A 12,603-nucleotide genomic window follows, 5' to 3' on the forward strand; every position below is an offset into this window, starting at 1 on the left:
GCAAAAAAGGACAGACACGGGAGGGGGAGGGGGCGAGTAGAAAGACGACAACAACTCTGAGAAATAAATCAGTCGTGGTGCGTTTAAGGGACTCTGATTCAGTTTTCATTTCTCTTCATTGTACCCAGCAGGTACACAGCCTAGGAAAAGACAGACAGAGGATAGATAGAGTTACAGAAAAGAAAGAAGAGGAGAAAGAAGAGAAGAGAAGAGAGAGAAACAGAAAGACAGAGGAAAAAAAAACAGAGAAAGAAAAGAACTGAGAGAATGAAGAGGGAGAAAGAGAAGAGGGGTGAAAGAGAGAGAGTGTGTGTTTCTCAGGGCAGTGTAGTCTTTCCCTCTCAACTGGCTGCTGGGTCTGGCCCTAAACAAATGTTTTTGATTCTCTCTGCCAAAAACAAACACATCATCATCGCCCTGGAAAGAGCGAGAGAGCGAAAGAGAGAGAGAGAGAGAGAGAGAGAGAGTGTGGGAGGGAGAGAGAGTGAGTTGTGTCTTGGCATGGCCACCAGCCTCCTCTCAACAGAGTGCCTAGTCTTTTATCATAAGTCTGTGTGTGTGCTGTGTGTTATATGTGTGTGTGCGTGTGTGTGCGTGTGTGTATGTGTGTATGAGTGTGTCAGTCAAGAGCAGCTAAAACACCACTAGAGGGGTCTTCCAGCTGGCTTTAGTATCTCAGACATTCAGCTTTTTATGCTTTATGACATGAACTGAACAGACAGAGGGGCGTTGTGGGGGTGTAGAAACACTGCAACAAACAGTCTGCTTCTCCAATAAACACAGGGCCAGGCGAGGGCGATTAGCAAGCTAATTGAGAAAGCAGCACACGACAGATGAGAGAAACATGCTACTGCTAAACAGTGGCAAACTGGCCAGGTCAACCAACAGCACAGACTAGGTCTGGGGCAGTTGGCCCTTTTGCTCCAGACATTTAACTTTTGTGGACTATTTAAGGATTCAAGGATCCTCCAGGCTACAAAAAGAGTGGTAACATTGGACCATTATTACCAAGGTAACAATGCTAATGCTACTTTTAGCACTGGCTATTTGCTGCAGAAGCATGTGTTTGTGTGTGTGTGTGTGTGTGTGTGTGTGTGTGTGTGTGTGTGTGTGTGTGTGTGGGGGGGGGTGGGGGGTGGTGTTTGGTATAGACAGCTGTCCTGTAAAAGCCGCAGCAGAGGAGCCAATCCTCGCGCCTTTGCTGTCAAACCACCTGTCCAAACTGCCAAAGCTAACCCCAGACACACTCACACACACACATACACACACACGCACACTTTTCATTCATCCTGCGAGCGACACAAAGAGGCCCCAGTCATGTCAGCGGCCCTGTGAAACTCTACACGGCCTGCCTGACCACTCACTATAGATCCTTTACAGCCCTGCCCAGGGCCTTCAGTCAGGACAGACAGATGACCACGTGTGTGTGTGTGTGTAGCCAAACTGGGCCTCAACAAGGCACTGCCATTACCTTTTACATGGTCTAACTGTCTCCAGCTGCTTCTGTCAAGTGCCTTCTGACAGTGGTCCTATTTACTAGGGCTTTACTAGGACTGAACTGTAGAGGAAATACTTGGTGTGTGTGTGTGTGTGTGTGTGTGTGTGCTTGTGTGTGTGTGTAAACCATAGGTATGGCTAAAATGTCTCAAATCTGTGACCGTATAAGCAAGAGCCATGGGTTTATATAAACATGAGTCAGAGCATATTAGCGAGTGGTTGGCTATGTGAGGCACTGTGCTACAAATGCATTAGAATGGCGATGGACTAAGTGACTGTTTTAGCACTTGCGAGCTAACTACACTGTGTATGCCAACATAAAACCAGGAAATGGGCAGGCAAGAACGTCTGTTTCTTTACAAATTCCCTATTTGGTTAGGAAAAATGTAAACAAGTTGTAGATCAATGAGCCTACAGAATGTATCAGAGATTTTTCTGGTATCAGAATGCAAATGTAGCTACTAGCTAGCTAGTACTTAGAGGGAATCTATCATAAACATTAGCTTTAATCTTGTGCCTGACAATGAGACTATGCAGATGTTGGTACGTTAGTGCGGCTTTATTCCTTAATTATGTGAGTGTTTGTGCTTGTGCATGTATTATGTGTTTGTATGACTGTGCAGAAACACACCGATTGGTTTGCTGCAGGAGAGTATTAATGTGATTGAATGTGTGCGTGCATGTGTGAGTGTGATGGTATGCATACTTTTGGGACTGCAAATTGCGGTGTGTGTGTGTGAGAGTGATTGTGAGGAGTAGAAGTCACTTCATAAAGCCTCATTGTCAGCATGCAGGCCCCTTTCTTCCGGGGCCGTTGTGGTCACCATTGTCCAGCCGCCTGCACGGATAAATTCATTTTGACAACCCTGCTAATTGGATAAAACAGCACTCTCCCGCCTGAAGCCTCCTCCCTCACCGATCACATTCCTTCTGCCCTCTCTGGCACCAAGGGAGCACAGAAAGAGTGAGGAAGTAGTGTGTGTGTGTGTGTGTGTGTGTGTGTGTGTGTGTGTGAAAGAGAGAAGAGAAGAGCCATGGATTATTTATCACATCCCCCTCTTTCTGCCTTCATCCCCAATTTACATCCCCACTGTGATACCCTCTCTCACTCACACACACACACTTTCTCTCTCTCTCTCACTCATACACACACACATACATAAATACAATCTCTCTCTCTCTAACACACATACTTTCTGTCCCTTACCCTCTCTCTACACTCTCTCCCTCACACACACACACACACACACGTCGTCATCGATTTCCAAACACACCATAATAACCCCACAGCCCCCCCCCCCCCAACCCAACCATCATCACATTCACCATCACCACCAGCCCCCCTCAGCCCCTTCTCCTCCCCCCTCCTCCTTTAGATAAACACATGCGGTGTCAAGTGTGAGGAGTGCCGGGGGTTCAACGGGCTGTGCGGGGGCCCCTACTTCCCACAATGCCGCTCTCGCATAGCTGTCGTGCGGGAGGCCGGTTGCCCCTGGCGACGCTAACAGGCAGAACGCACCTTAATAGAGTGGAGAGTCATTGTAAAGCAGTGAGCCGACGCACGGACAATAACCCCACGGCCCTCGCTCTCAAAGGAAAGACGCTCCACTGAAGGGTCGGGGGAAGAGCTGATATGGGGAGGGGGGGCTCAATGGCCAAAAAGAAGGGGGGGGGGCATTACTCAATGGCCAAAAGTGGATGGTGAGTAGAGGTGGTGATAATTCAGGGGAGCAGGAGAGGAATGGGAAGGGGGGGGTCTGTCTTAATGGTTCATGAGTTTATGTGCAATTTGAGGGTGGAAAAGAAGGTTCCAGATTAATAAAAGGGGTAAATGTCAGGTGTGGGTCAAGGAGATAACCAAGACAGTGAAAGAGAGTGAAAAAGAGTGAGAGTGAGTGAGTGTGAAACGATCTGTGGGTGTCGAAATGTCGCACCGCACCCCTCCACCCCCCTTGCGACCCCCACTCTGTGTGATAGGAGAAGTGGCCTTTTGGTCTGATGGACCGTGGGCCGGTGGGACGGCCATCTTGAGTCGGAGTCAATGAGTGGTGTGAATGAAGTCACTCCAGAGCTCTTTTAAAGAGAAGGCCTCCATTCACTCTGGCTTGCCCAACCAACTGCCCTTGCATCTCCATAGGATTAATTAAACTCTCACACACGCACACTCCTCTCAGGACAAGAGCTCGTAACCTTCTGATCTCTACCCAAAGAACCGAGATTTTCCTAAAACCAACTCTGTACTCAACTTGAATTCACCCACAAAACTGCTGAATTCGAACAGGAGATTGACACTCCTGAAGTGCTGATCATGGTACACTTTGTTAGCTCTGGGTTCTTTCTCATGTGCAATAAAAACAGTGCTACAGCTACCTTTGCCAAAAGGTTCACTGTTCCTCTGATCTTTAACCAGAGAATCTCACCAACATGACTCCATCAGCCTCACCTTCCACTTATACACTTCCCCTTCTGCCAAAACTCACAACTCCAAACAGTACAAATCCAGACCACTTTGGTCTGAACCACAAGGGATTTTTTCAGTACATCTTCATCAAAATTTCACTGATCGGGTCACCCAAAAACCAGTTACCTCAGCTTTTTTCTCACACGAGTTCACTGTAGCTGAACAATTTAACTGCACCCAAAGAACAACTTGTTAGTTCTCCAAACCACTACACCACCCATAAATCTCGTGTGGATAGACATATTTTATATGAAGTGTTTTGCAACATAGCTCTGGGCCTCCACACGGCAACAAAACCACTGATTTTCAACCAACATCTTATTGTTACATCAATTTATAAATCAAAGACTCTATAATACGCTCCATTATATCAGACTATGACTAATAACATTCTATATGTGTGTGTGTGTTTGCTATGTTGATAAAGTGTGTTCACACACACACACACACACACACGATTGCTGACAGCTTGTCCAACACCCGCTTCACTGTGCCTCTTGCCTTAAAACCACTTCCTCTGTGGTTCTCTCGTATTTTGAAAAACTGACCAAGGATCAGTTCCTCCTTCAAGGAAGTTCCTCCTTCCAGCTAACCTGGATTAATGTTTGGTGCGGAGCCTGCCCTCTGTTCCCACACCAGCTACCCAGCTTGTTTCTGAATCTGCATCAAAAGGAAGTTAAACAACCTTCCAGAACATTCCCACGGACCGTGAAGATGTTCAGCAGGTGGAGAAAAAGAGAAAGAAAAAAGAAAAACACAGAAAGAGAAGCAGAGACAGAGAGAGAGAGAGAGATACGCCCCCGTACCCCATTCAATCTGTCTCTAGCTCCCACAATCCTCTTCCAGCCGCTCCAATGCCGGAAAATTAAACATCAAAGGCGCCACTAACGAGGACGTGGAGTCCAACCCCACCGCCCAACCTCCTTCCTAAGCCCACCCCACCCCACTCCTTCCTTCAGTAATAACGAGCAGCAGACACTCTCTAGGGATTAACGAGCAAGGGACGAAGCCAAGGCCAAGGATCTCTAATCAATTAGGGCACCGTAGCATTTGCATAATTTATATAACAAGGCAGAATTAACTAGCACACGCTAATTACTGTGTGATGGCTCAATGAAGCCGCTGTCTTGTTCTTTCTCTCTTTCTCTCTCCCACATTCCTCCATGACGGCTCAATGCAACAGCTGTCTCAGGGTCCACATACCTCTATTGCGGCTCCAGGGCCATGGGAGCAATCACCTGGGCTAGATCCAGTTTCAGCGGGGCTTAGTGCAATATGCATGACAATTATGTCACTGAAAGGACTCCTGAACTCAAGCTAATTAGGTTAAAGCTAGAGTGGCTCAGAGGGCCATATAAAAACCAAAGGTTTATCCTAGCACTGCCATTATATGTCTACCAGTCTACAATCGAGTCAATAAGGGAAATACATTAGAAGGAATGTATTGTGATAGATCACAGCCAAAAATAAATTCTTTCCAAAACTAGCCTACCAATTTACCAACGAAAAAACTAGGGTTCAGGGTTCAGTACATGACAGAGAGAAATGCCTCTTTATTGGTTAGTTTTAAAGTTACTGTACTATGTATGTGTGTGCGTGCGTGTGTATATATGTGTACTGTAGGTCACACGAGTCTGTGATAAATTGTATGTGGCTTCTCTGTTTGAGGGAATGTGCATGTGTGTGCGTGTGTATCTGAGGGTAGGTGGCTGACTTCAGCCCTACAGAGATTTTTTTCCCATGCTCTGGACAGCATTCACTACAAGCCAGGAATTGCAGTCCAAACTGCAAGAGCGACATCTCACAGAACAGGGACTCGGAGAGACACACATGACACACACAAATTAGACACACGGACACAACAGCACAACACACACAGCGCACATTAACACACAAAAATCCCTCAAAGTAATTATATTCATACTGAACACACACACACAAATACAAACATACATGTCAACAAATCTACCTGAAGTACAGATTAACTGTAATCTAGAAATCACACACACACACACACACACACACACACACACACACACACACACACACACACACACACTCTAGCTCTTGTGTGTGCGTGCAATGAGTGGGACTGCTTTGCCTTAATGCTTACACAGAACTCCTTACATAGCTGTTCAGCTAAGTAAAGGGGGTGGTGTTGGTGGTAGAAGGGGGGGCGTTAGGGGGGTAAGGGAGGGGAGGCTGAGGGTGGAGGGAGGACTGAATCCTGGCTGGGGCCCCTCCAGTCCTGGCAGCTCATACATCAGAGTGAATGGAACCAATTATAAATCAAGAGCAATTTCTCCACATTATTCAGAAGGAACCAGGAGAGCTTAGGAGCGGTCCAGCCTGTCTGCCTGCCTGTCTGCCTGCCAGCCAGGAGCTTTCCAAGGGCCAGAGGAGAAAGAGAGAGAGAGAGAGGGAGAGGAGAGAGGAGAAGAGGGAGTGGTGGAGGAGAGCAGGCGCAAATGTGTAATAGAGTGGTAATAAAACATGTATAAACTGTTTATAAAGCTCTCTGATAGCTCTGACAATTCTGAAGCTCTGTTGTTTAATGTGGATGTTGCCAGTGATACAGAAGCAACAACAACACACTGTGGGAAAATGTCTGTGTGTGTGTGTATGTATGTGTGTGTGTGTGTGTTTTGGAAGGTAAATGGGGCTTTAAACATCAAAAGTGCAGAGGCTAACTGCTGAGGTTTTACCCACTGACTCCCTCTCTCTTACAGAGAGAGAGAGAGAGAGAACTTAGGACCCACACAGGAGAGTCTCTCATAGGCGTAAACACCTGTAGCATCTCTGACCACACATTCAGTGGCCACAGTCTGGCCAGCACACAACCACAAAACAAACAGCATCGTGGACCGGAAACACAATGAGGCAGCTCGCCCTGGCTTGACCCATGCCAGTCCAACACCCATTTGAGTGTCCAAACACTAAACACACACACACACACACACACACACACACATTCACTCAGTGTGAAAACGACAGTGCTTTACTTGTGCCTCAGAAACCACGGGCGATTTGTGTATACAGCTGTAACATAATGACTTATGGGTTTTTTTTCTCCCCAAACGCTGAACAGCTACAGAAAATGGAAAAGCAAAGAGAATGGCCCGCGTACGCACTTCTGGCAGAGGCGAAACGTTGTCTTCTCTGGACCGTAATGGAATCGCATACATTAATTTGGTTGATGTTATCAAGCACGGCTGGATAGACTCAGCGAACAAAGTTGACTTCAACCCCTTCACTTTCCCTCGCTAACTGATTAACAGCAGCCACGGCAACCAAACAAGACTTGGCGTCGGTGAAAAACAGGGCCGTACAGTCCTGGCAGCGCGGGACGGAGAGGGCCGGGATCAACTGGCTCACTCTCAAGCCACACAGAACCTGAGCAGGCTCTGGAAAATGTCCTTCGAAAATAAGAGCATTCTTCGCATCGCCGCTCAGTTGCAAAACGTCTAGGTCTGAAATCGAATAATCCCAAATCGGCTCCACCAGAGAGCGGGAGTGAGAGCGGGGACAAAAATGCTGGTTCTCATAATGCTTCGCCTTGAGGGTCGTACAAGACGGTGTGAGTGTGAGTAAGAGAGAGAGAGAAAAAGGCAGGATGAGAAAAAGGAGAAATGTTCAATGATATTTTATTTGGAATCAAATAAAGTAAATTAAATTAGAGTGTGTGTGTGTGTGTGTGTGTGTATGAGTTGATGGGTGGGTGGCTGTGTGTGCGTGCATGTGAGTGTGCGTGCATGTGTGCGGACGGGTGGGTACTAAGGGAATTAGAGAGAGTGTGTGAATGCTCTGTGAGAGTGTCTGCGTTTCTCTTGGCTTGTCTAACAGTCGCTAATCTTTGTCCAAATATCTGCTCTGCACACACAGGGCTGTTTGTCTGCACACACTCACAGCTTGCTTACCAGTGTCTGGAGTGTATCACTGACCTCACGACTCTGTGCTAAACCCACTCTGACACTTAAGTGTGTGAGAGTGTGTGTGTGTGAGAGTGTGTATGTGTGAGAGTGTGTGTGTGTTTAAGTGCGCCTGCGTTTCTACTACGAAAAACAATCATGTGAAGTGTAACAAAACTAGCATACCCATCAAGTGGAAGACTCTAGGGGAAAATTATCTCTGAATGCACAAGATGTCACAAGCAGGGGTCAGAAAAGTGATGTCTACTCTTCTGTTTTTGTTTTTGTGTGTTTTCTGTTGTTCTTTTTATGCCTTGAAGCCCACATTGAAACTTGCTTGGGAAAATACTGCACTCTCATTTGGCATGGATCATGATTCATGTTTCGATCTCGAGTCTTGCTATCTGTGAAGGGACTAGCTTCAACTAGTCATAACTTATAATAACTATGCTTTGGGGGGATATTTGGGGCCCAAGTTTGCATTTTTATCCTAATAGAGGCCCTGAGGGTGTGTGTGTGTGTGTGTGTGTGTGTGTGTGTGTGTGTGTGTGTGTGTGTGTGTGGATACACATGACACATATGTAATGTGTCAATAGATGTTTTATGTCTTGGTACCAAGACACTTGAAAGAACAAGCTTAATGTCTACCCCTGTGGTGGACTTCTACTGGATGTACTGTCAGGGTGGCTGTCAAAGTGACCCGCATAAGGGAGAGGCAACCCAGACACTGCAGGGGGACTCGTGCATCATCCGCTCCTGGGAGTCAGTATAGGCAAGGGCAGAGCGCTACAGAGCTGTAAAAATGACAAGGAGTGCATTCCAGTTCTGAAGACATCATCCAGACTGTAGAAGACTTTGTGCACGTACACACACACGTACACGCACGCACACACGCACGCACGCACGCTCACTGACCAACAGACTGCCTTTGCACTCTTTGTAACACACAACAACGATCCACATTAACACACACCCCCACTCAGAGCCTATCATATTACATCTTAACATTCTCACACCCATTTCCATGTATACTTGTAGACCCATACATAAACTCACAAACCCACATCAACTCACTCTTGCACCACCATATCACATACCAGCACAGGCACACAGGCACATGCACACACACGGATGGACACACACTCACGCAATTGCCTGCAGGCTATTATGACTGCCTGAACATCTCCGCTGTAACTGACATGAAAGCATAGCCTGAGGAAGAGTTTTTCTTTCCTACCTCGGTCTCCCATCTTTTTTTTTCTCTCTCTCTCTCTCTCACACACACACACACACACACACACACACACATTCTCTCTCTCTCTCTCTCTCTCCCTTCCTTTTGTGAATTAAGAGAAATGTTACACCCTTTAAGAAAACAATGAGTCTTTCCAAAACCCTGAGCGGCATCACTACAAGCCACAGGCTGCGGCACGACCTAGCCTTCCATCTAACTCTGACACGGGGGAGAAAGCTGAACCCAGAGATGGCTATGCCTGGAGGCCTCAAGGAGAAAGAGTGTTCCCATTACCAACCCAACACACACAGACACACACACACACACACACACTCCAAAAGCCACTGCACCGTCATCGCACCCAACTCAACCACTTTGATGGCTGTCTTTCAACTGGGGAAATAGGGTATGTCAAACTCTCCAAGCGACCAACTGAACAACCCCCCCCCCCCCTTCTTAAAAATGCTCAGAGACCAGCTCCAGGACGCTTTGGCTCTGGTATCTCATATCCAACCCGCAGTCCCACAGCGGGACGGGATACCTGGTACGCAGCAGGAATTCAGAACTGCGAAGGCATGCCAAATGCAATCTGGGCATCCATCTGTGAAGGGCTAATAGGCCCCTCATAACGTTCTCGCCAAATAAGGTCAGAGCGCTGCGAAAGCCAACAAGATAATCAGACTGGAATCAATTATGGAATAACTTTGATCCACCCGCGACCGCCAATCATCAAAACAACCTTTGCTACCAATGAGGAAACTTGGTCGGTTTTCAGGTCACAGTTTGTACTGTTTAAACTGTAAGAGTATTTCTAACTTAGAGGTGATTGTCTGAGATGTGTCTGAGAAACGAGTTTATGTTAACAAAAGACTGCAAGCTGACAGCTTTATCCAAGACAGCGGTGGAAATCTATTCGTGGGGCTAGTTTTATTATTGGTAAGTGTTTTCAGTGGACTTCAAATAACAAAACAGCACCTGGGACACTCGACCCCCCACCGGCTGTCCATGCATCTCTCTGACATTTTGACGTCATTCTTTCTCTACTAAAACAGAGTATGTTCCCAATTGCATACGATGTAGGTTAGCCTATTCCACAAAGTCTCTTCGTGTTACAGATAGGTTACCCACAATGCGTTTCATAAACATCTTGACATTATAGGCTATAAGCTGGCATAGCCTACTAATATTTGGAGCCACCAGTTGCCCTTTAGTTTTGAATAATTAAATTATAGTCTGTAGGTGTTTATGCTAAACGTATTATATCTGGCATTTTAACTAAAGTAAATACATCACAAGCACTGACTCATAAGTTTAAAGCTTTGAGAGAACACAGTCTGTAATACGGACATTGGGTGCAGCTAATGACATTTACTCTTGAGGCCTGCTACAACAAGTAGGTAGAGGCACTACTACGCCACTTTTTGTCAAAACGAAGAAACAGAACCCCAAGCTATAATAGAAGTTTGAATGTTTGCGACACGTCTTCCACATATATCCCACTTTTGAAAAGAAAGCAGGTAGCCTAAATATTTTAACACTGTACATATTAAATAAGTCTAAGACATGGTATAGGCTAACGTTTAAACTAGGATGAGCAATGGAACTTAACATCACTCTCGCCCCATGGACAACTTCTTCCCGTTAAAAACGAAATAATTGGAATTGGGGCGAGATTAAAGTCTTTGGTGTTCTCTGAAATTCCACCTTTAAATAATACAACGTATTTTGTCACTTGCCTTTCACAAGAAAGAAATAATATCTGAACGTCGAAACAAAACAACACAATTGTTGCATACACTCACTCAGTTAGCCATAGCTTGTCGCATCACTCTAGATACAATCCATAACAGAATTCCTTGAAATGCAACTGTATCACTGAAAACAACGACCTTGGTTATTACATTTGAATGCAAACTGTTTCAGCGTATCAGACTGTTCTTATTATAAAGCAAACATTACTGTTTAGCTATGGTAGCATTAGTAGTTCCGAAAACACGCTACGATTTTTGGGGAGAAGGGCTTACCTAAAACGTGCAATATAGTGCTGAGCCCGCAACTTCTACGACTTGAGTGTTCTCCAACTTTTCATGTGAAGTAAAATTCCAAAAGGCGATTTTCAGTCTGTCTTTTCCCTCTAAAGCGTTACTGCTTTAGTAATTTACTGCAGTGGCACCGACATTTTCTTCGGCTCCCTAAGTTCTCACATTGAAAGGCCGTTTTTGGATGACTGAGCTCTCAAACAATTCTCCCTTTTGCGACGCCTTCTCGGGTCCTCCCACTTCCCAAGAAGGGGGAGGGATCTGAACAATAGGATTCGTTCCCAAAATCTCAGTTAGTAATGCCTGCCTTTTTCTAAAATACACACAACTTTCACACAAAGTTTCAAAGCAACGCACACAGACATGCGTGGCGAAAAATATGCTTATGTGCTAGGTTTACACCTGGACTCATATGCGCGCAAAACTGAGGAAGGGGGAAAAGTTCCCAAAGTTATGCACGGGGGCTAAGCGCTCCCCCTCCCCCTCCTGCTGCCTCGTCTGTTCTCCCTGATTTGGTATGCGTTAGTCCCCACAGAGTTTGTATTGACCCCCGTCTATTGAAGCTCCTAGTCCGGGCGCAGCTGTGGCGTGTTGTGCGGGACGGGCGCAGTCAGAGGCAGCGAACCCTCATACTACAGTGATCACAGTGAGAACCCCCGCGTGTTCGCTGTGGAATGTCTCCCTTCTCTCTGTGTACTTCAGTCAGGGCACTTTGAAATGTGAGGCCCATTCGAACGCAGTTCATTAATAACGGGGCTATTCCGACAAAGATCACACGACTGGAGAGGGGCCAGTTTGGTACGAGGGCCATGGCCAGACCTCCCACCATCTACCTGCGGCTTTTGCTTCAACGAGACGACTTTTTCTCAATTAGTCTCCTCTAGTGGGTGAGTTTCTGCCGGGCACCTGTAGCTGTTGTTCAGGTGAAAGATGCGTGTGATGTGCGGCGCTGTGTGTGGTTGCACTCCCGACTTCTTGCATGCCATCCCTGAGCCACATGTTTTTCTTTAGGTGCTCATGGCGTGGGAGTTGATGCTGGAAGAGTGGATCAATTAAACTTTCATGCTCATTAGTCAGTTAGGCTTTCTGCCCATGTGTATACAGCTGCACTCCACACACAACAGTGCATAGGCACGCACACGCGCGAGCACACACACGCGCCCTGCAAATCCAGGCTCCCCTGTGTGCTAGAACATGCACACACACACACACACACACACACACACACACAGTAGAGCAGCATTCTGTTCTGTTTGAGGAAGTGTGGGCACACATACAAACACATAGATAAAACACACAAACTCAACAACAACCAAGCTTTTCATCAAATGGACATATACACACAAAGACAGACAGCGACTGTAATTGTTGGTGTCATTACATCCTCCTCAATACTGTTCATTGTTGTCTCTAAATGAGGTGCTCCGTCATGGGCCTCTGAGGTGGGCAGGTAAGTGACCCTCA

The 12,603-nt window shown here is 46.4% G+C and overlaps 1 protein-coding gene across 1 annotated transcript in view; it reads right to left on the minus strand.

Annotated features, from left to right (window-relative positions):
* boc (BOC cell adhesion associated, oncogene regulated) overlaps positions 1-11,298 on the minus strand; it is a 33,098-nt gene extending 21,800 nt beyond the window's left edge. Inside the window, exon 1 of the mRNA XM_076290644.1 lies at positions 11,125-11,298. The gene's annotated coding sequence lies outside the window, so the exon portion shown is untranslated. The remainder of the gene's footprint in view (positions 1-11,124) is intronic.
* Positions 11,299-12,603: the final 1,305 nt, after the last annotated feature.

This window comes from Alosa pseudoharengus, unplaced genomic scaffold (genome assembly GCF_046254945.1).
Source record: "Alosa pseudoharengus isolate Yale_2024_CS ecotype anadromous, Long Island Sound unplaced genomic scaffold, YU_APseudo_1.1 YU_APseudo_1.1_scf_18, whole genome shotgun sequence".
Taxonomy (NCBI): Eukaryota; Metazoa; Chordata; class Actinopteri; order Clupeiformes; family Clupeidae; genus Alosa; species Alosa pseudoharengus.